The following is a 22,615-nucleotide window of genomic DNA, read 5'->3' as shown; positions in this document are numbered from 1 at the left end:
ATGTCTTCAGCCAGAGTAAAATATTCCGGAGGTGAAGTGTACCCTACGTGTAACGTCGGGTAGGGACTGTCCTGGAGGATCAGTCAGACAAAATCAGAACCCTGATTAGGATAAGCACAATGCTTATAGGAAGGCTAAAAGGGTGGGGAACAATAGGTAAGTTGAAGGTAGAGATGGAAAGGATGCAGATATATATTTTAGGAATAAAAAATCTGAGATAACCGTATGAGTGGGAACTATAAGGTGGACATAACAAGATCATCGATATTATATCAGATAGTAGTAGAGTAGAAACGTGAATAATAATGACTAAGGAAACAGGCAGTAAAGTAATGGGTTACTTGTAGCAAACATAGTGAACATCATAGTCAAACAGAATGAATTTTGTACTGAAATTTTAGCCACAGCCAAATACATATCAACCACAGATGCGGATGACAGCGACATTGGAAAGCGTGTGTTAATATTAATTAACTCGTAAAATATGCCAAGGGGGCTGCGAATTTAATTATAATGGGAGCTTGGTATGCATTCGTTGGTGGGGAGGTACGGAACAGAAAATAACGGGACATTTTAGACTTAGCAAGGGAAATGAGGGGCGAGAAAATTGAACAGAATTCTGTGCTAAGCACGGGTTAGTCATTGCGGAAACACTGTTCGATAATCTCTTGAGAAGGAAAAGTTCGTGGAAGATAGTAGACGATTGTAAAAATCATGATGACTGTATTTTCATGAAATAAAGATTTAGGTGTGCTCATATTGATGGTGATGATAACCTAGTACTAATGAAATGCTAACTGAAATTTAGGAAATTAAAGATAAGGCAGCTTAAACGTTGAAACGTGGAGGAGTTGAAGCAACCAAAAATTCAGACTTCTAAGAACATTTTGTAACACTACGACGCAGTACCTCATATATTTCATTTTTTTCACAATTTTGGTAGTAATTTCATATTATAAATGTATATATTTTGCCATTCTATTGTCAGTAACAGTTATGCAGAATATTGTAACGCAAATTTATTGTAAATCGTTTAAAAATACTTTTGTGAAAGAATGTAGTAAAAACGATGGCAAAGTCAGAGTTTTTGCTATGTGCAATAGCCATGGATGTAAAGAAAGAGGGGAGGTGGCATTACGTCACAAACTGGAAGCCGATGTCCGCCATCTTAACTAGTCCAAAACATTAGTTAACCGCGTCCATACCCCTATAGTTACCTGTGTGACACTTCACCATGACGTCACTCTGTGTCCTATTACTAGAGCAAATACGCATTCGAGAACAGAAAAACTTTCGAAATTGCCTTTCTGGCATTATGTTAGTATATAAAATAGTTATTGCGTGCACACGACAGAAATAATGAACGAGAAGCACTTGTATTACAGCAGTCTGCTACATTTTGGGCTACTTAAAATGGCACCCACTCTGGCTTCAAAACAACGTACAGCGTAAGTCTGTAATGCCACCTACCTTCTTTTTTTACCTCCGTGGTAATAACAGTCTCTAACCAAAGATAAACTCGGCATAGCACTAACGTCATTGGCACGCGTGAGCGAGCACATCCAAGAATTGCAAATAGACAATGAGAGAGACTGAATGTGTGTAAGGACGAAAGCATGTGAGTTTCGAGGCCATAAAATGTTGGGCAAGGCATTATGAATGTGACAAGCAATGATATGAGTCACAGTGCAGCAATTACTTGAGAAGAGTTTCAAAAATATTAATAGAAGAAGAGTGGTGTTTGGCTAAATGCACTTAATTCTGTTCGTAAGTGAAAGGAAGAGCCTGTTGCGTAACAGCTGTCGTCATCAAATCATCACGACGTACGTGCAGCAATTCCACGTCCAAGTAAGACTGTGCCATTTCAGAAATTTAGAGGTGTAAAAGACTTTCCAGTGTATTAGAATCGGCAACTGAACGTGATAGATATTTTGTTAACTTCAATTTTTGTTAGTGTCAGTAATTACACCAAATAATTATTAATAATAGCAAGATCCTGTTCCCATCATTAAATTAACGGTGCGTAACTTAAAAGAAAAGACTTGCAGTTTAAATTTATGAAAGAACCAGATAGTAAATCTTGAAATTTGTAAGTTCAGTGAAAAGTGAGATGATAATTTAACCGCCACTGTTGATTAACTTTTGCAAATTTGTTTTCGTTAATTTTTTGAGGGAAAGACGTATTAATGAATCATTTAACCCAGTTTGTTGGCAAAATAATAAAACATAATTTATTTCAATAGTGTTATGTAACTTTAAGCCCTTATCTATATGTTATGTGTTTCTTGCCTGTTTCCATTGCTGGTAATTGTGACTGATTCAATGTTCTGTTACAGGTACTACTTCTGATAATGACTTTTGTTTATTGGAAAGAAATATTAATGAATACTATAGAAAGCAAGCGCTATAGTGAAGTAACTCATCTCAGTCATTACTGCGGTATGTGACACAATTAATAAATGACTCGATTTTGAATTATTGCAAAGTGTTCAGTGTAATGCAGATTAACTTTCCGACCTTTTCCAAGGCCTTTGAATTTTTAACCGAGCTCCCTTGCTTGCGCTGAGCGTCAATGTTCACAAAAATTTCAGTAATTTTCACATTTGTATTTAACATAACTACTTTTTATAACTTGTGCTCAAACACTAGTTGTCGACCTTATGTTTCATTCTTTAACTTCAGTTTCGTTAAATTTCAACTCAAAATTACTAAAATTCTCGTTATCCACGGAAAAGAAATTGACACAAGTTTACATTTTTCTAATTTCGATCGTTATTGGCGCAACGTGTTTTGTTGGCATAATAACTTTCAACTGAACGTTTGTTCGCAGTCTGCTTGTACAAAATTCATCGGAATAGGCGCCTTCTCCGAGAATTACAGAACATTAGGTACACGTTTCATTTAATTATACGTTGATACCATAGAATGTGACAAAATGCTTCAAGGAGTTACTGGTGCGGAAAACCGAAGGGACGGCCTTTAAAGAGGGGAGCAAATGCAGCAGAAAGGTACTAGGAATGAAATAGGCAGAAAAAGGACTAGGACTGGAAAAGGCAAACAGAGGCAGCCATACATAGTAAATACTGTAATTAAGAAAGCACTGAAGAAAACGTGGAAAAAGTTTAACATAAACAGGAACAACATCGGTTGGTTAGAAATAAAAAAACTGTCAATGTAAAAAAGGTAAAGAAAACTGAAAACTGCATAGAAGATAGATGCCATAAGCTATCTAGAAAACGAAAACAAGGTATTGTAAACACTCCAATAAAAGTCATTTTGGTGACCGCGACCGAGGAGCACATATTGATTGGATGCAAGATAACGGAACTGATTCAATGTTCAGTTACAGGTACTACTTCTGGTAATGACTTTTGTTTATTGGAAAGAAATATTAATGAATACTATAGAAAGCAAGCGCTATAGTGAAGTAACTCATCTCAGTCATTACTGCGGTATGTGACACAATTAATAAATGACTCGATTTTGAATGATTGCAAAGTGTTCAGTGTAATGCAGATTAACTTTCCGACCTTTTCCAAGGCCTTTGAATTTTTAACCGAGCTCCCTTGCTTGCGCTGAGCGTCAATGTTCACAAAAATTTCAGTAATTTTCACATTTGTATTTAACATAACTACTTTTTATAACTTGTGCTCAAACACTAGTTGTCGACCTCATGTTTCATTCTTTAACTTCAGTTTCGTTAAATTTCAACTCAAAATTACTAAAATTCTCGTTATCCACGGAAAAGAAATTGACACAAGTTTACATTTTTCTAATTTAGATCGTTATTGGATAACGGAAACAGACAATAAGATGAGAATATGGAAACAATACTTGCAGGAGCTTTGTAGTTACCCAAAAGAAATTAATCCAGTTGAAAAAGAGAACATTATACCGAAGATTATAAAGGCAATTCAGGTATTATCGTTGAATTTCCAAAAAAACTTTGCACGAATTCAGAAATAACCAACGTCTAGGAGTTAATGAAATATCATTACGGAGAAATCAGAGCTGAGGAGCGTGAAAATTACCGTACAACAGTTTAGTACCATATACATAAAAAAGAATCACAAGGATACTTTACCGAAGGGTGGATAGGGAAACAAAGTAATTAGAGTAGCAGTTTGGTTTTGGGAGAAGCAAAGGCATTCCACAAGCAGTACAGTATTAGTACTGAGGCAAATGAAAGAAGCCGCCCTGACTCGTATATTGCATTCATAGATACTGAGAAAGCTTATGACAATATGGAATGGAAAAAGATGTTTTCCATTGTTAGCCAATTGTGTATCAAGAGGTACGCGAGAATGCATAGCGGACAGGAATAGCCATCGCCAACAAAATGGTAAGAGAAGCCAAAATTATGAAAGAAATAATGCAGGGATTCTAATTGTAATCATTAAATTTAAGTTGCATGTGGAAGAGGGAATTAAAGCGCTGTCTCGATGTGGGCGTTGTTTGTAACAGACGGAGAATCAGCATAATACGGGTCGGAGATGACGCAGCGTTGATCATCGAAAATGAGCAGGAATTGAGTCGGGTGCTTAATGCAATGCAATTTGTGCTAGCTAAGGGTTATAATACGCATAAAACAACAAAGAAGATAATAGCGTGCGTAGCAGGTGAAAGGCTGAGTGAATAAAAGCTTAAACCTGGAAAAGAGACTCTTGAAAAGGTGGACGATTATTGCTATCTCTTAAGTAGAATAGGTAAAGGAGGATTAAATGAAAATATAGTGGCAAAAATGGCAGCAAGTAGAAGTAATTACTATAAAAATAAAATGCTTCTAATATACAAAAGTATATACCCTGAGATCAGAAGAAAGTTACTGAAAAGCTATTTTTGGAGAGTAGCTATATGAGAGTGACAAGTATAAACAACGAAGAAGACAGAAATTAAATCATAAGAATCCTTTTTACATCTCATTGCAGGATAATCAGACGGACTGATCGAGTAATGTAAAGGAAGGTACTTTTCTGATAGAGATAATTTCTTAATATTTTTTGTTAGCTGCCTGCGACCACACGTGTCGGACGGGTAGCTCGCCACTTTGGCTTGTATTCTCTTGGGACATCATTGTTGGCAAATACAGTTGACGTAGCTATATTCTACTAATCATCTTACAACTACACGCAATTTTCTTACACATATCACGAAATCTCTTATCCATGTCACGAAACAAGCTACTAGTGTCTGTGGTACTTGATAGTCATTTAAAATCCCCCTTGTAACGTAAAAATTGCTTTATTTCTGTTTGTAGTTGATCCTGTTCATATCATATGTGTATGAACTTGTATAAAAAGCTTTCAGGAGCGAAAAAGTTTTGTAAGTCTACCAGGATTAGAGTTGTAAAACTACTGTGGCCTTTCGTAGACATAAGTAAACGTAGATTACGGTAATTTTCCTAGTAGCTTTAGTCAGTTAGGTCATACCTGTATTACCTGTGAGTTAGATCTGTTGTATATCTATCAGGTGGACCTCATAACGATCGCTTTCTTTACGTAGGCAACCAGTGTCATACCAAATTCCCCTAAAAACCGGAAGCTGTAAACCGTCCAGCGGTTCAATGAAGATATATACATAGGGTTGCATATCTTACGGAACATTTTTGTGTTGCTTAGTTATCCTCTTGTCTGTTACTTGAAAATAAACTGTGCTTATGGCAAATCGAATTACCAATGTTTCATTCGGTTTTATTCTAAAACTGTTGATTAGCAACGTACAACAGAGGGATGTTGTAGTAAAATAAATAAAACAATATAAGTTTGTCATATAGGGCTAGAAAAGGTAATTCCCTCAACAAAAAGGTAGAATAAACATCGCTTCATCGCTTCAGTGCTTCGTCGAACTTGTATCTTTATCAGTAACAACAGAAAACTCTTGCCTATATATATCAATAGTAATTGCTTTGTTTACATAAAAGCAGAGAAGTTCCATGATCAACTAATTTTTAGTAGTTGTAAAATGCAGTTTATACTCTGTAGTGATATAAAACACACAATGGACTAACACTGAATGGTGTGCTGTTAGAATTATGTGCAAGACAAATAACCAAACAAATAAAAGAATAAAGAGAAATCGTCAGCTACAAGTTTATCTCTTACACATTCATTTATGTTTCATTTCCTAACAATGCTACCAATACCACCAGTAATACTTCATCATGTGTGTAGTGTACCAAAACTACCGAATTGTAGTTTTGGTAGAGCATAACTCTAATTAGGAACAGACCTCCCTCTACCTTATGTGTGTTACGAGTTAACGACAGAAAAGAATCTCTGAACAGCTATAACGGTGCATAGTCCCAATTGCATTTTGTCTATATAACGGCTTCCAGAGGCTACAAAATTTGATTTTCAGTATTTCATATAATCACACAGGTCTAAAAATTTATACTTCATTATTGTTTCTTAGTGATTTTAGGTGATCCTAATTTATTTTAGAGTTTAGAAATGTTACGTTTCTCTCTATCACATTTGACTTGTGCACAAAGTGTTGCGGAAATTCACAAAATTCATACAAAACACATACATTCAGAATAATTTGATTAAGAAAACAAAGTGACAAAATACGAGTCTCCTAATATTACAATGAAATATTATTTTATTTGGGTCTAATACAAAGGCATAAATCTTAATGTTTCTTCTTTCTCCCCTCAAATCTCTGTGCACTGACTAAGGACGCTCAGTGTGCAGCATCCAGCAGCAGACTGCTAGCGTGCTGGCAGCCCTGTTCCATCCTTTTTACATTCTGATAGAACCTTTCTCCCTGTTCCTCACTCACAACGCTTAGGTAGCTGGCGTGGGAGTCCAGAAACTGCAATTTGAAGCTCACTGAGACATCAAGTATTTTAGAGTTAGCCAGCATGTTTATTACAAATTCTCGTAATGAAGGTCTTTGCTGTTACCAAGAAACTTGTTGACAACTTCTTTAAAGGATATCGAAGAGTATGGTAGGAGTGGTCATACTGGCCCAGACAGCGATCTTATTTCCAAGTAACTTCTTGTGTCATTTTACGAGGGTTGGAACTTAAATAGTGACAACTATTTACTCACAACCCATACAAAAGAGTTACATTTTTGCACCTTATTACTGTCCTTCAAAGTAGTCACCAGCGTTGTGCAGAACCCGTTGCCAGCGATGTGGAAGGTGTAGTATGGCGTTAGCAGAATCTGTTCTGTTGATGGTGGGAATGGAGCGGTCTACTGCCTGTCGAATCTCTGGAACAGTTCTGAAGCGAATGCCACGAAGTGGTTCCTTCATCTTCGGAATCAAATCAGAGTCACAAAGACTTAAGTACGGGGAGTATGGTGCAAGGTACAGTACTTCCCAGTCCCATCGAGCGAAGAGAGCAGCCACAGCTTGGGCAGTATGCGCCCGCGCACTGTCGTGCAAAATGATGGGTGGGTTGCGTAGAAAGTGTCGCTGCTTCTTTCGCAAAGCTGGTCGCAGGTGATACTCCAAAAACGAACAGTAATACTGTGCACTGACGGTATGCCGTGGAGCAACGTAATGCGATAGGATAACACCATCGCTGTCGTACACGAGAATCACCCTAACTTTCGCCATACAGCGGCTCTCACGTACTTTCGACTTTCGCGGCGACCCATAATGACGCCATTAGTTGGACTCGCGTTTCAGTTTTGGCTTCGTGGCAGAACTGTTCCAGAGATTTACAGGCAGTACACCGTTCCATTCGCACCATCAACAGAACAGGCTCTGTTAACGGTATGCTACCCCTTCCACATCGCTGGCAACGGGTTCTACACAACGCTGGTGACTACTTTGAATGACAGTAACAGATGCAAACATGTAACTCTTTTGTATCGGTTGTGAATAAATAGTTGGCACTATTTAAGTTCTAACCCTTCGTAAATTTGAGGCAATTGGGCTTATTACTTCTAAGGTTACCAAATCCAGCCCGTCCCCCAGGTGACTCACTGCACAGCCCACATACCTGAGGCAACTTTATATGGTACAATCAAGGTCCCCCTTCCACTTCGCCGTTTATCCTGGATCAATAGGCATCAAACTTCCCATCAATTTTGTTACTAGAGCAATTGCATGGCGCTTGCCTTTCTTGTCCTGCTCGCTATAAAGGATACTTATGAAGTGCAAGCAGAGAGCAGTCACTGTATCAAGCAGAATAAAATGAATAAGAAGGCTTCTAAGAACCCTTTCCTCTGCCTTCTCGGCTGGCCGCGCGGACTAACGCGCTGTCTCCCGAGCGGAAGGCGTGCTGGTCCCCGGTACGAATCCGCCCGGCGGATTAGCGTCGAGTTCTGGTGTGCCGGCCAGTCTGTGAACTGTTTTTTAAGGCTTGTTACCTCTAAGGTTACCAAATCCAGCCCGTCCCCCAGGCGACTCACTGCACAGCCCACATACCTGAGGCAACTTTATATGGTACAAGCAAGGTCCCCCTTCCTCTTCGCCGTTTATCTTCGATCAATAGGCACCTGCCTCGGCGAATGCGGGCTGGTTCCCCTTATTCTGCCTCAGTTACACTAAGTCGGCAATTGCTGCGCAAACACTGTCTCCACGTACGCGTACACACCATAATTACTCTACCACGCATTCAGGGTTACACTCGTCTCGTATGGGATACTCCTGGAGGGGGGAGGGGGTCCACCGGGGTCCGAACCAGACAACAAGCCTGGATTCAGTGTGGTGGGGCGAGTGGACTGCTGTAACCTGTTGTGGGGTTGTGAACCAGAGGGCTACGGCGGGGACGAAGCCTCTCCGCCGTTTCTACGTCCCCGGATCAATACACAGACACCCTTTCCTGTTGTAATTAATTCCTATTTACAAGTTTTATGAAATTTGTTGCAGTTTTACCAGTTCTCGAATACCCAAATCTCTGTCCTAAGATTTATGTTAATACGATGTTAAACAATTACCAAAGTACATTTTTTAACAAACTACTCCAATACTCATGGCCGAGTGCACCAACCCCAGTCAAAAAGCATGATAACCAAGGTCCCGCGATCATGGTTAAAAGTAAATCGCGTTTAAAATGTTTCTGCAGTGCACCAACGTTAATCGCTGGTCAGCAAACCGTCGTCAGCCAACTGTGCATTTGACCGCGGTAAACTCTCTACATTGCAATGAAACGTGCCCTGGTGACGCAAAGATGTTAGTAAACATGAAATTGCACAGATAATCGCTGGTGCCATATTCTATCTTTGCTGTTTTTTCCGTCGACAAGCAGAAGTGTGTGTACGTACCCCGGTACCTATTTCTGATCTGTTGGTTTCTTTTTTGGAGAATAATGGAGAATAAAAGAAGAACATCGAACTTCTCGAAGTACGAGATAGATGTACTTCTTGAACTGGTGGGTGCAAATGCATCCGTTCTTGAAAATAAGAAAACCGACGGCTGCAGCTTAAAAGAAAAACAGGCAATGTGGTCCCATGTGGAGGCGCAATTTAATTCTACTCCTGGTAAGTTTACTCATAAATGAATAACTTTTCTAGGTTCATCGAAAGCGTAGGATACGGCACACACTGGCTTTTAGTTTGAAATTTGAAACTGTTATTGGCGTACCACTGAAATACGTGATAGGACTATGTACATTTACGGTTGGAATTGTTTTGTTAGTTTTAAATTTAAAATCCAATGCCGTGCTACTGTTAACTAAATATTATGTGACTAACGGAAGCTTTTTTGTTGAAAATTGTGAACATACGTTTCTCACTTAGCCCTGTGCCGTATTCTTCATATATGCCTATAACACTTTCTTTTTAATGAACTGATATGTAAACAAAAGCCATATGCAGATCTTAGATTTTTATTGCAGTTAGAAGTTAAGAGCCTCAGAATGCAAAATGGACTTATGAATGTAAATAATCTAAGAATTAATTTATGTTACTACAAACTACAACATTTATTCAATTTCAGGTGTGACAAAAAGATCCTGTGACAGGCTGAAAACCTGTTATGAAAACATGAAAAGAAGACTTCGAAAAGACCTTGCAGAAGAAAAGGTGAAAGTGTATAAAACAGTTGGGGGGAAGCCTACCCGAAAAAACAAGATCCATGATCGGGCTAAACTATTAGAAATTGTTGGTTCCTCAATGAACCCGTTAACAAATGCATACGATTCCGATGCACAGTTTAGCATGATTGTGGATGTCGTTAACAGGGAGTGCAGTGCAGTGCAGTGCAGTGCTGTGAGAACACGCCACCTGCTTCAGTTGTCGAGTTAGCAGAGTGCACACAACCTCGCACTTCCCACACATCTGTCGTAATACAAAGTAAAGAGACATCGAAAAATGTTCTGGTGGATGTCACTCAGCTGCAATCTGTTTCACAGTCTCCTGATGAACCAAATGAAAACATTTGCACGCCGAAAAATATCTGGCATCGTCGCAGGGTGCCTGCAAAACCAAGGCCATCAGGTTCGGGAACAGTAATCGAAAATGTGTGCAAGAAGAGAGTGGAACTACTGGAGGCCCAGTTACACATGATGAAGGCAGAGCACCAAGAGGAGCTGAGGATTAAAAATTTAAAGATTCTGGCCCTGAAAGAAAAACTAAAATACTGGAAGAAGAAAAATGCCAGTGACACGTGACTTGTTTTCCTGGACAGTGAATTTTTGTAAATTTTTTGTGCTGTGTTGTATTCTATCTAATGTATTAAAGTTGTCTCACAGTTCAAATTGTTTCTCTGTGTTTGTCCTGTTAGTGATACTGCTACTATCCTCGTTGGTGTCTGTCTAACATCTGCTTACAGCTTATTTGGTCTGGACTAAGTTTCATCCAATCACTTAAATTAGAATTACTTCATATGTAAAAACAGATTAGCAGCACTGCAGTTTACACAAGTAAGCTACATGTCAGTTGCAGGCCTGCAGCCATAACGTCAGGTGCCAATTTCTGCTTAAATGACTTAACAATGAGGTAGACTGTTAATGAAACAAAATAATAGTAATAAAGCATCCTTGTTACTCTAACTTTGGAATGAACATATATGCTGTAACAGTTATATACATGAGGCCCAATGTTATCATGTTTTGCATTGTTTATACCAGAAATACCCTAACATATTAAATTACGAGGGAAAGTGCTCCAAATCATAATTTTGTGTGTGCCATTTTCCGTGCAATACTCTACCTATATCTTTTATGACAATACAATTTGAAGTGAGGCATTTTGAGAAATACATTGCTGTGGTGGGTTCTCTTTTCTGCAAAAGTAAACATAGCATATGTGGCTTTCCTAGCCACACCACTTGGTAATGTGTGTGGTGGAAACCTGTAACATTTATCATAAAAGTATTTGTAGAGGGGCATTATTGAGTAATACATTGCTAATATGGACAGTAGTGAGATTAGCATTGTGTGGCTTTTCTAGCAATACTCTGCACCTTTTAATGTTTATAATGTCAGTTCATAACTTTTATCACAACAAAATGTGTAGCAAGATATTTTCAGAAATGCATTCCTATGATGGGTCACTGTTTTCTGCTATAGTAATCATAGCATGTGTGACTTTCTTAGCAATACTCTGCACCTGCTACTGTTTATGATGGCAACCCATAACTTCTGCCACAACTGTATTTGTAGTGAGGCATTTTTCTGTGGCACTATGCAATGACAAGGAATTCCCTTCTGTACAGGTGAGCATTAAATATGTGAAAAAACTGCATCAATATCATTGACAGAGTGAGGGAGGGAGTTTCCCTCAGTAATAACTTAAAGTATGACACTTCGTACCGTCAACCCACAGCATTACGGTTCTGCTTTCGTATCTTTCGAAGTAGCACACTCCTTAACTAATTATTGCTCTTGCACTGATCCCCAAAGTATTAGACATTGCTGACCAAATTCCATTGCCTTTTGTAGCAATGAGAACTTGTTTTTGGTGGCAATTTCTAAACACAAATTTGTCTTCAATTTCATGTTTTTTTTATACCATACAGTTGTACATAATATTGTGTAAAGTGCTGCTACACGCATGACTGACTAGAATTAACAACGTAATTCAATTCTTTGCACAACCTTATAGCCACACACACTTATGTTTGATGAAAATCATATTGTAAACAAAGAGTAGTGATTAATACGGAAACAATTTAACAAATAAACAATCACAAACTGACATTTTATGTTATTACACAAATGATTATTTATTTTGTGCCAATGTGTTTACTGCATATTCACAAGTTTAAGCTAATCTAGGTGATAAGACTGCATTAATACTGAGCAGAAGTGCAATAAAATAATCTCTAAACTGAAAGGTTCTAATAATAAAGAATGTGCTCTTTTAATATTGCAAAACTGTTGGACATTCACATATTTGCTGTTACAGTAGAAAATTTAAGAGATGTTTAGGATCTACAGTGAACACAATACAGAAATATCCATTATATTTTATTCCACTCGCTTTTACTCTCACACTCTCTAAATGTAATGGAGTCATTTGTTCTCAAATTTAAGTACATACCCAGAAAATGAACATGTATGTAAATAACAGAGTACTGCATTGCTTTCACAACCAATGTGATGCAACAAATATATCTTTAATAATGAATTACCAAAAGTTCCACACTAAAAAAATATCTCAGAAAAGCAGCAGCTGGGTAATTGTCTGTAGGTAGCACATCCTCTCCCTGGCACGCCAAAACCTCAAATTTCGCATCACACACCCAGTTCTGTGAGTACTTTTATGTTCGCTAGACAGCAGAAACAAAATAGATTACATGCTGAAATAATCTGAAAAATTGAAAATACGGAGAAATCCCGTAACTATAATCATAATTTTTCATTACGAATAATGTCTGAATTTATGTTAGATTATCGGAAATGTTCATTAATTATAGCACGGCGAACTGCTCTTCCAGGTAATGTATCATCACGATACATCTGCTGTCCAGGTAGCACTGGTTCGTTGTCTTCAATGTTGGGGCCTCTCTAATCACGTAACTGATTTAAAAGTCGAGAAATTTCAGGATCTTCTGGTGGTTCTTCACTGCTTGTACTCCTCGCAATATTATGCAAGACAGCCGCACCCACAATTATTGACATTGCTTTCTGTGGATTACATCTTATTTCTGCAGATAATACGGGAAATCTTCTCTTCCACATACCATATTTTCTCTCAACAGTGTTTCTATTTTAATATGAAACCTGTTATATCGATGCTCTGCTTCATTTTGTGGATTTAAAAGTGGAGTTAACAAATAGGATCTATATGCATAGCCACTATCTCCCGATAAGTGACCTTGTGGTATTTCTCCGTTTTCAAATTGAGCTCTGCGAGCGCAGTTGAGAAATATGGTACTGCCGTGCACAGAGCCCGGCCATCGAGCGACAATATCTCTTATTAACAAATTGTGATCACTAATGGTTTGACAGTTAAAGGAAAAATATGATTTCCTATTGCGGAAAAGTTCAGCATTATGTCCTCCAGGAGACTGAATTCTTATATGGTTACAATCCAAGGTACCAAGAACGCCAGGAAATCGGTCCAAGTGACTAATACCATACATCACAGAGCGCACTTCTTCTCTTGTTTGAAATTTTATAAAGCGAGGAGACCGTGGTGCTATGATGTCTGATACATCACTGATGATTCGTTGTGCTGTTGTACGATGTACATTACTGTTGTCCCCAATAATAATGTTGAATGCACCTGTTGCATATGCCCTTAAAGTAATCAAAAGTCTGTCTGTCAGAGAAACAGGGTTATTCCGATCAGTAGGAAATTCTAACCTATCATTAATTTGATTTAATAACCACCACACTGTTTCTTTTGACAGACGAAATCTCTCTTCAAACTTCCTGTCATCATAATCTTCAAAAGGGTTTCCCCTTTCCACAATCACTCCAACACGATTTCGGTCACGATTTAAATGGTCAAGGTATAACAATTCTTCCTCAATGCCAAAAACGTGCCGCCATCTTAATAGCGTATGCTTGTAAAACCGCGGTTATCTCGAGAAAACCAGGAAAGAACCCCGGTTAAATATAACCGCGGTCGATTCCCTCGTTTAACTTAGATCGATGTTGGTGCACCAGAATATTGCGCTGAACAGGGTTATATATCGACTTAACCGCGGTTAACTGTTAATCGAGATTGGTGCACTCGGCCGTCAGAGTTAAAGAATTTCTGAAGTGCTTTATTTAACAACAAATACACTCGTGCACAGACTTGGAAATTTGTGCTAAGGTCTTGTGGGACCAAACTGTTGAGGTCATCGGTTCCCAAGCTTACGCAATACTTAATCTAACTTAAACTAACTTATGCTAAGGACCACACACACACACACACACACACACACACACACACACACACACACACACTCATGGCTGAGGGAGGACTCGAACCTCCGACGGAGGAGCCGTCCGGACCGTGACAAGGCGCCTCAGAACCGTGCAGAGACTTAAAAAACCACTACAGTGCTATAACAAAATGTACATAATGTCCTTAAATAGTCCCAAAGGGTAAATTAGACCCCTTGGTGTAGGCGACCGGAACCGGCCGATGTGGCCATGCGGTTCTAGGCGCTTCAGTCTGGAACCGCGCGACCGCTACGGTCGCAGGTTCGAATCCTGCCTCGGGCATGGATGTGTGTGATGTCCTTAGGTTAGTTAGGTTTAAGTAGTTCTAAGTTCTAGGGGACTGATGACCTCAGATGTTATGTCCCATATTGCTCAGAGGCATTTATTCTAGGCACCGGCATGGTAGCTCAGCGTATTCAGCCACAGTGCTGGCTGCCCTCTGAAAAAAAAAAAAAAAATAAGCCGAAGTGGCGTCAATCGAAAGACTTGCACCCGGCGAACAGTCTGCCCGACGGGTGGCCCTAGTCACACGACATTAAAAATATAAAGTAGAAGTTTTAAGTAAATCAGTCAAGAACATTTCGAAAATTTTGGCAATAAAGTTTCCCTTTTTTTAATTACATGTATATACATGCGCGACGGAATGAAAATCAGTCAAGAACTTTTCGAGAATTTTGGCAGTAACGTTTCCCCTTTTTGTATTACATGTATATACATATATTAAAATAATATAATGGACTACGTCCGTCCGAATGGACATTATAGCGTTATGTAACAATTTAAAGTAAATCAGTCAAGACGTTTTCGACACTTTTGGTGACACCATTTCCCCTTTCTCTATTATTTATATACTGATACAGGGTATACATTGAAAATATATAGCCTATGTCCATCCGAATGTTCATTAGAGTATCGTATAAACATCTGAAATAAACTGGTTGAGAAATTTTCGAGATTTTTGACCATTTCTATATCACATACACACAAAATATGTATATGATAGAAATAAAGGAGCCTGTGCTGGATCCTGTACTGTGCTCTATTTACACACCAGACCTGACAACAACAAGACTCTGCAGAAATAGTTAAATCGATGACATTGCACTGAAGGTCAGAAGCAGATGGCCTCAGAAGCTGGAACTAATACCTAAGCTTGGGCGGTTCGGCGGCGTATTGGATTTAACGCAGCTGAAAGCCAAGTACTACTGCTCGCTGAACGCCGCAAGCCAGCATTACAAACTGTCTAGCTCTTTGGGGGACCGACAGAATGGACTCCATTATCCTGATACCTTGGAGTCATATGAGGTGCATTCAAGTTCTAAGGCCTCCGATATTTTTTCTCCGGGCTGGAAAGAGATAGAAACATGCGCATTGTTTTAAAATGAGACCGCGTTCATTGTCCATACGTCCCAGAGATGGCAGCACCGTACGGCAGATGGAATTTTACCGCCAGCGGCGAGAATGAGAACTGTTTTAAATACTTAAAATGGCGACGTTTTCCTTACTTGAACAGCGTGCAATCATTCGTTTTCTGAATTTGCGTGGTGTGAAACCAATTGAAATTCATCGACAGTTGAAGGAGACATGTGGTGATGGAGTTAAGGATGTGTCGAAAGTGTGTTCATAGGTGCGACAGTTTAATGAAGGCAGAACATCGTGTGACAACAAACCGAAACAACCTCAGGCTCGCACAAGCCAGTCTGACGACATGATCGAGAAAGTGGAGATAATTGTTTTGGGGGATCGCCGAATGACTGTTGAACAGATCGCCTCCAGAGTTGGCATTTCTGTGGGTTCTGTGCACACAATCCTGCATGACGACTTGAAAATGCGAAAAGTGTCATCCAGGTGGGTGCCACGAATGCTGACGGACGACCACATGGCTGCCCGTGTGGCATGTTGCCAAGCAATGTTGACGCGCAACGACAGCATGAATGGGACTTTCTTTTCGTCGGTTGTGACAATGGATGAGACGTAGATGCCATTTTTCAATCCAGAAACAAAGCGCCAGTCAGCTCAATGGAAGCACACAGATTCACCGCCACCAAAAAAATTTCGGGTAACCGCCAGTGCTGAAAAAATGATGGTGTCCATGTTCTGGGACAGCGAGGGCGTAATCCTTACCCATTGCGTTCCAAAGGGCACTACGGTAACAGGTGCATCCTACGAAAATGTTTTAAAGAACAAATTACTTCCTGCAGTGCAACAAAAACGTCCGGGAAGGGCTGCGTGTGTGCTGTTTCACCAAGACAACGCACCCGCACATCGAGCTAACGTTACGCAACAGTTTCTTCGTGATAACAACTTTGAAGTGATTCCTCATGCTCGGTACTCACCTGACCTGGCTCCTAGTGACTTTCGGCTTTTTCCAACAATGAAAGACACTCTCCGTGGCCGCACATTCACCAGCCGTGCTGCTATTGCCTCAGCGATTTTCCAGTGGTCAAAACAGACTCCTAAAGAAGCCTTCGCCGCTGCCATGGAATCATGGCGTCAGCGTTGTGAAAAATGTGTACGTCTGCAGGGCGATTACGCCGAGAAGTAACGCCAGTTTCATCGATTTCGGGTGAGTACTTAATTAGAAAAAAAATCAGAGGCCTCAGAACTTGAATGCACCTCGTACTGGACGGAAAACCGAGGCCGCTTCAGTTTACAGCACTACGACTTGCGCATCTTCTCCGCTCATCGAAACCGGGAACTATCTATTGAATACAGCCTAAACAACTACAGCAGGGCTGCCCATAGCGTGGGAAACCGCGCACGAGCCGGATGGGTGGCCAACTTGCCACCGAGTCTCGGCCTGTTTCAGCTTTATTCGTTGCATTTCGGAAGTAGTCGATACAGCGCCACTTTTCTTTAAGTATTGCGTTGCGGTACTTTTCGGTCGGCGCGACACTCTTCAGTTCGGCAGAATTATGGTGTGAGAGCTGTTTACCCTTCGTTATTTATTCGTGGTATGAAAGACATTCATAGGCCCCATTTGCACAGAAAGAGGCAGTCTAGTAATTTGTAGTCAGAAGCACGTAGAAACGAGTGACTATGACAGAAGAGGGTGTTGAGAATTCTCAGTAACTATTATGCAGTCACATAATCGACGGATAGCACAGATGTGCTATGAAACGACAATATAACATCGTCTAGAACCAATTTAAAGATTTAATTGACAAAAAAGAACGTAAACTTCCAACGATCGATAGATGGGATACATTATTCTGATATCAAGAAGCACTTCGTGCTAAATGTTTAGGCATGGGGCATGTGAAAGAACGGGTGGCACAACATTTCTGAAATTGCGTGCATTATTCCACGGTCAGTTACAACAGTTTTCGAAGTAATTGTACGAAGAAAGTGGAGCCTTCATGTTGTTGTTGTTGTCGTTGTTGTTGTGGTCTTCTGTCCAGAGACTGGTTTGATGCAGCTCTTCATGCTACTCTATCCTGTGCAAGCTTCTTCATCTCCCAGTACCTACTGTAATCTACATCCTTCTGGATCTGCTTAGTGTATTCATCTCTTGGTCTCCCTCTACGATATTTGCCCTCCACACTGCCCTCCAATACCTTGATGCCTCAGAACATCTCCTATCAACCAATCCCTTCTTCCAGTCGTGCCACAAATTTCTCCTCTCCCCAATTCTATTCATAGCAAAGTATATTGGTTGATTTTCCGACTTAAAACCCGCTATTGTTGAGTTTATGGAGGAAAACTGAGAGCAGGAACGAAAATTAGAAAATCTGGAATGGATTTCAATAATCGCATTTTAAGTGACTGCATACTGCCCACAGTAAGACATTACAAGATGAGAAACAACTTATTTGTGGTTCGATAGGGATACATTTAGAAATAAAATCGCATTGTAGAAGGGACAAATTCTGACAAAAAACAGTCCACTTTCCTAAGCTCATTGGCGTTAAAGAAAACCCGAGTTTGATGAATTCATTGTGACTTTCAAAGAATTACGAGGACAGTTTTCTAACGCTTTTGAAGAAACTGACAGTCTTACGTCTGTTTTCGAGCAGTTTTCGAGATTGTTTGTCGTTTCAGTTGAAAACTTTCCTGTGTATATGCAGCGGGGACTGATGTACCTGCAATGTAATTCCAGGTTTAAAGTCAAATTCTTTTACATTAAAACTGCCCAGCATGTCTAAATTGTTTTACTCAGTGAGACGTGCCACGTCTCCATAATGAGATTGCAAATGTGCTATAGTATAGCTATCAAGGGATAGCGATATGCACATATACAGATGTCACTAATATCGCGTACACAAGGTACGAAACGGCAGTGGGCTGGTGGAACTGTCATTTGTAATCAGATGATTCATGTGAGACGGTGGCAGGCGAGATTATAGCCGCTTTGGACTTTGAAAGTGGAATGCTAGTTCTACCTAGACGCATGGGACATCACATTTCAGAAATCTTTAGGAATTCAATATTCCGAGATCCATAGTATCAAGCTTGTGCCGAGAATAGCAAATTTCACGTATTACTTCTCAAACCCCGGACAACGCACTGGCCGACGGTCTTCACTTAACGACCGAGAGCAGCAGTGTTTGCATAGAATTGACAGTGCTAACAGACGAGCAACACTGCTTGAAATAACGGCAGCAATAAATGTGGGACGCACGAAGAACATGTTCGTTAGGACACTATGGTCAAATTTGGCGTTAATGGGCTACGGCTCGATGTGAATGCGTTTGCAATAGCACGACATTGCCTGCAGCGCCTCTCCTGGGTTCTGGGCCGTATCGATTGGACCTTAGTCGACTGGAAAATCGTGGCCTGGTCAGATAAGTCCCGATTACAGTTGGCGGGAGCGGGGGTAGGGTTCGAGTGTGGCCCAGCGCCCGCAAGCCATGGACCCAAGCTGTCTCCATAATGAGATTGCCATTGTGCTACAGTATTTCTATCAACATATCCTTAATGGTATGGGCTGTATTTACATGGAAATGACTGGGTTCTCTGGTCCATCTGAACCTATCATTGACCGGAAATGGCTATGTTCGGCTAGTTGTAAACCATTTGCAGTTATACATGGACTTCTTTCCCCAAAAATTGGGAAATTGTTCGTGATTAGTTAGGAAAACGGTCTGGACAATTCAAGCGAATGATTTGGCTGCCCAGATTGCCCAACATGAATTCCATCAAACATTTATGGGAGATAATCGAGAGGTCATTTCGTACTCAAAATCCTGCGCCGGTGACACTGAAAGGTAGCGACTCTTTGGACATGCCGCCCATTGTTAATTACGGTGTCCCTGCAGTGACATTGCAGCCATCTCAGCTAAGTAACGAGCTACCAGGACGAGTAATTATAGATATGACAGGGAATAACAAGAGTTTGTTTGCCGATAGCAATAATAGTTGTGGCACTAGATTATTTCTGTGTCGGTGAAGACGGCAAGGAGACGTGGCCAGGGTGACGGAAGTGAAAGAAACTGGCTCTTCCAGGAATGTGTCCGGGTTTCTACAAAAGCGTGACGGTTCGCCATAAAGTCGGCCCACGACGGCGGCCCGGTCTTCAGCAGGACAATGGCCAGTGGCCTGTATTGCAGAGGCGTGTTGTCCATCTCCGGTGCGCGACCTACAGAGTTTTATGATTTTCCCTGGGAAGGAGAGCATTTTCTGCTGCAGGTTTTGAATGCACGTGCATTTCTCTGCGCAAAGTCTACTGGGGGAGAGCACAGACTTGGACGGCAAACTTTCTCGTAGAAGGAATACCGCTATGCCGTGTTTAGGTGGAAGTTGTGGCGTATGTTGTTGAGAAATATGAAACTAAGTCGTATGCAGTAGTTTGTTCGCAGATTCCCCCTCTTTTTCCTCTTCAAGCTCAGACGGACTAGCGTGGCGATAGGGCGAGTGCTATGGCACGCGAGCCATGACACGGCTTTTGAGCCTAATTCTTTTCTGCTACTGATCTGCAGGCTCTTCTACCGCCCAATAACGGATTACGCCCCAACTGTATGTGGAAATGTGGCCACATCGCGTCTCCAGCACCCTAAACAATGAAGAAGAAGGTGCTACAGCATCCCAGCAAACGTCCGAGCAAAACTTTTGCATGAAGCCGCGGAAGAAGCGGAAGTACTGGTCCGATTTCAGAAGAGCGCAAAGAAACTCTACCGAAAGTCCAGGAGACCAGACAACCAATTAATACAGCAACACAGGAGAAAAAATGACAACCGATACCGCTGTAATTGGCTGATAGCCTCGTGTGATAGATAAATAAAACTACCAGGAGACAACTCATTTGTCGAACACCAAACGCACCCAGTAGGCATGTTAAACCCACGAAGTACCCAGAAAATTGTCCAGATAAAGTAGCAGGCAATACTCGCAGGTAAGCAATGCACTATTCCTATACAATAATTGAAGATTGCGAGCACGGTTTTTCGACAGTGTTCGTACATCCAGGGACACCGTGCAATTCCAGCCGAAGGATTGAAACGCCCGAAGATGTTTTAAAAAGAGTACGATCGGAATTCACCTTGGCATCAATGACAACGTTCAGGAAAACCTGCAGACTTATTAACTATGGAATTCTATAACGACCAATAAAGCCTGAACATCTCTTACAAAACTGCTCTCTGCGCTTGAGTAGTAGTAACTACGCAATTCACATTGAATTCTACTCCAGTCAGTGTTTATAGAAGGACGGTGATTTAACTATTGAACGCTCATGTCGTGCCTAAACTGTGAAGGCAGCTGCTTACACATCGATGAACCGGAACGGTAAGCGTATGTAGCCTAATCAACAATGACGTGTATATTAGCCAGTAAACAGATATCACTGTGACTCTGTGGATCAATGGTTACGTGCTGGATTAGGGACCCAAAAGTCTGTGGTTTGATCTCCCATGAACACTAACATTGTTTTTCAAGTGCTCTGCACTGATAGATTCTTTAGCGTTGAATAACGATGGCTATACAACTTGCGAACTATTGAAATTTTTGTCCATTCGGGAGGCCACCTAAATCCATGGCTAATGATCTGTAATACAGACCCTGTGATTAATAATTGGTCACTTCAGTGTTTATAGTAGTCCTTGTTTTATTTTCGCATATAAAATTCATTAAAAATAGTATCACCTGAACTAAATAACATAAAAGACCTGGACTCTACAGATATGTGAGAACTGTCGGAAGCTCTAAAAACTACAAATAATAGGAGAGACACTGATTTAGACTGTATTAATATGGAACTTCGAAAACATGGAGTATCATTGCTACATCTAACACTTCTTCATATTTTTAAGAAAAGTTGGAGAAGTAAGAAGGTACCAAAAGACTGACTAAAAGCCAAAGTAATAAAGGGTGTCCTGCATAAAACCGGCACGACTCACGCCATACATCCAAGTAACAATGAACTAATAACAAAAGAATAGATAACAGGGCCGTTAAAAACATGTGGTTACTTGCTCATAAGCGATGCTGAAGTGGCTGACATGGGTGTCCAGTCATCGCTGAATTCGTGTGATGAAGCTACCAGCAACTTGCTGCAATTCTGCTGGAGTGATGTTAATTTCTCCATCAATGTTCCGCTTAAGATCATGTATTGCGCGAGGACTGTCAGCATACACTTTGCTTTTTAGTGGGCCCCATAAATAAAATCAAGCGATGTTAAGTCCGAAGACCTTTGGCGCAAGAGGCTTCTACTGACAAGTCTTTCTTCGAGACAGTGTTGCCACTTCAAAAGCAGTTCGACTAGAGATGATTAACCGGTACGTGAGGCGTACTGGTTTATGTGGGACACCCTGTGTCTATCTTTAAACAGGGTGACAGGAATACGAGTAATGAATGTAGAGATATAAGCCTGCTGGATTCAGTCTATAAAGTATATACGAAAATCCTGAATAGAACACTAAATTATCATGGAGGAACTAATATCTGAAGAATAGTCAGGTTTTAGAAACGGACGATCAACTGTTGACAAGAAGTTATAGAAGGGAGACAAGAATTCACTAGGCAAACCCATATTACTCTTATAGATTTTGAAAAGACATTTGAAAATGGCAGCAGAGAAATGCTATGGAGTATTATGGTCATTTCCCCTCGTACACAGATAATGACAAAACAAATGACCCGATGCAAAGAGGTAAAACAAAGATGCTGCATTTCCATGATACTGTTCAATATTAGCATAGAGGAAGTGATCATTAAATAGAAAATGGTAAATAAAAAAGGATTATTTTTAGATCCTGACATTAATACTACAGGGTGTAACTAAATTCCCTTTGCAGATGGTCAGGACTTGTAGTAAGGGCCAAGACGACTAAGTGTAGCATAGGAACTTATGTGCTGAAACGTAATGTTTTCCCGTTTCATGCAAAATACCACAGCCCACGT

At 40.4% G+C, this 22,615-nt stretch overlaps 1 protein-coding gene across 3 annotated transcripts in view; it reads right to left on the bottom strand.

Moving 5' to 3' along the window:
• Positions 1 to 22,615, bottom strand: part of LOC126175906 (fibronectin type III domain-containing protein 5) — a 942,320-nt gene that overhangs the window by 155,343 nt on the left and 764,362 nt on the right. The window lies entirely within an intron of this gene.

The sequence above is a fragment of the Schistocerca cancellata genome, chromosome 3 (genome assembly GCF_023864275.1).
Source record: "Schistocerca cancellata isolate TAMUIC-IGC-003103 chromosome 3, iqSchCanc2.1, whole genome shotgun sequence".
Lineage (NCBI taxonomy): Eukaryota > Metazoa > Arthropoda > Insecta > Orthoptera > Acrididae > Schistocerca > Schistocerca cancellata.
The sequence above is the reverse complement of the archived record's forward strand: the minus strand, read 5'-3'. Positions and strand labels throughout refer to the sequence as shown.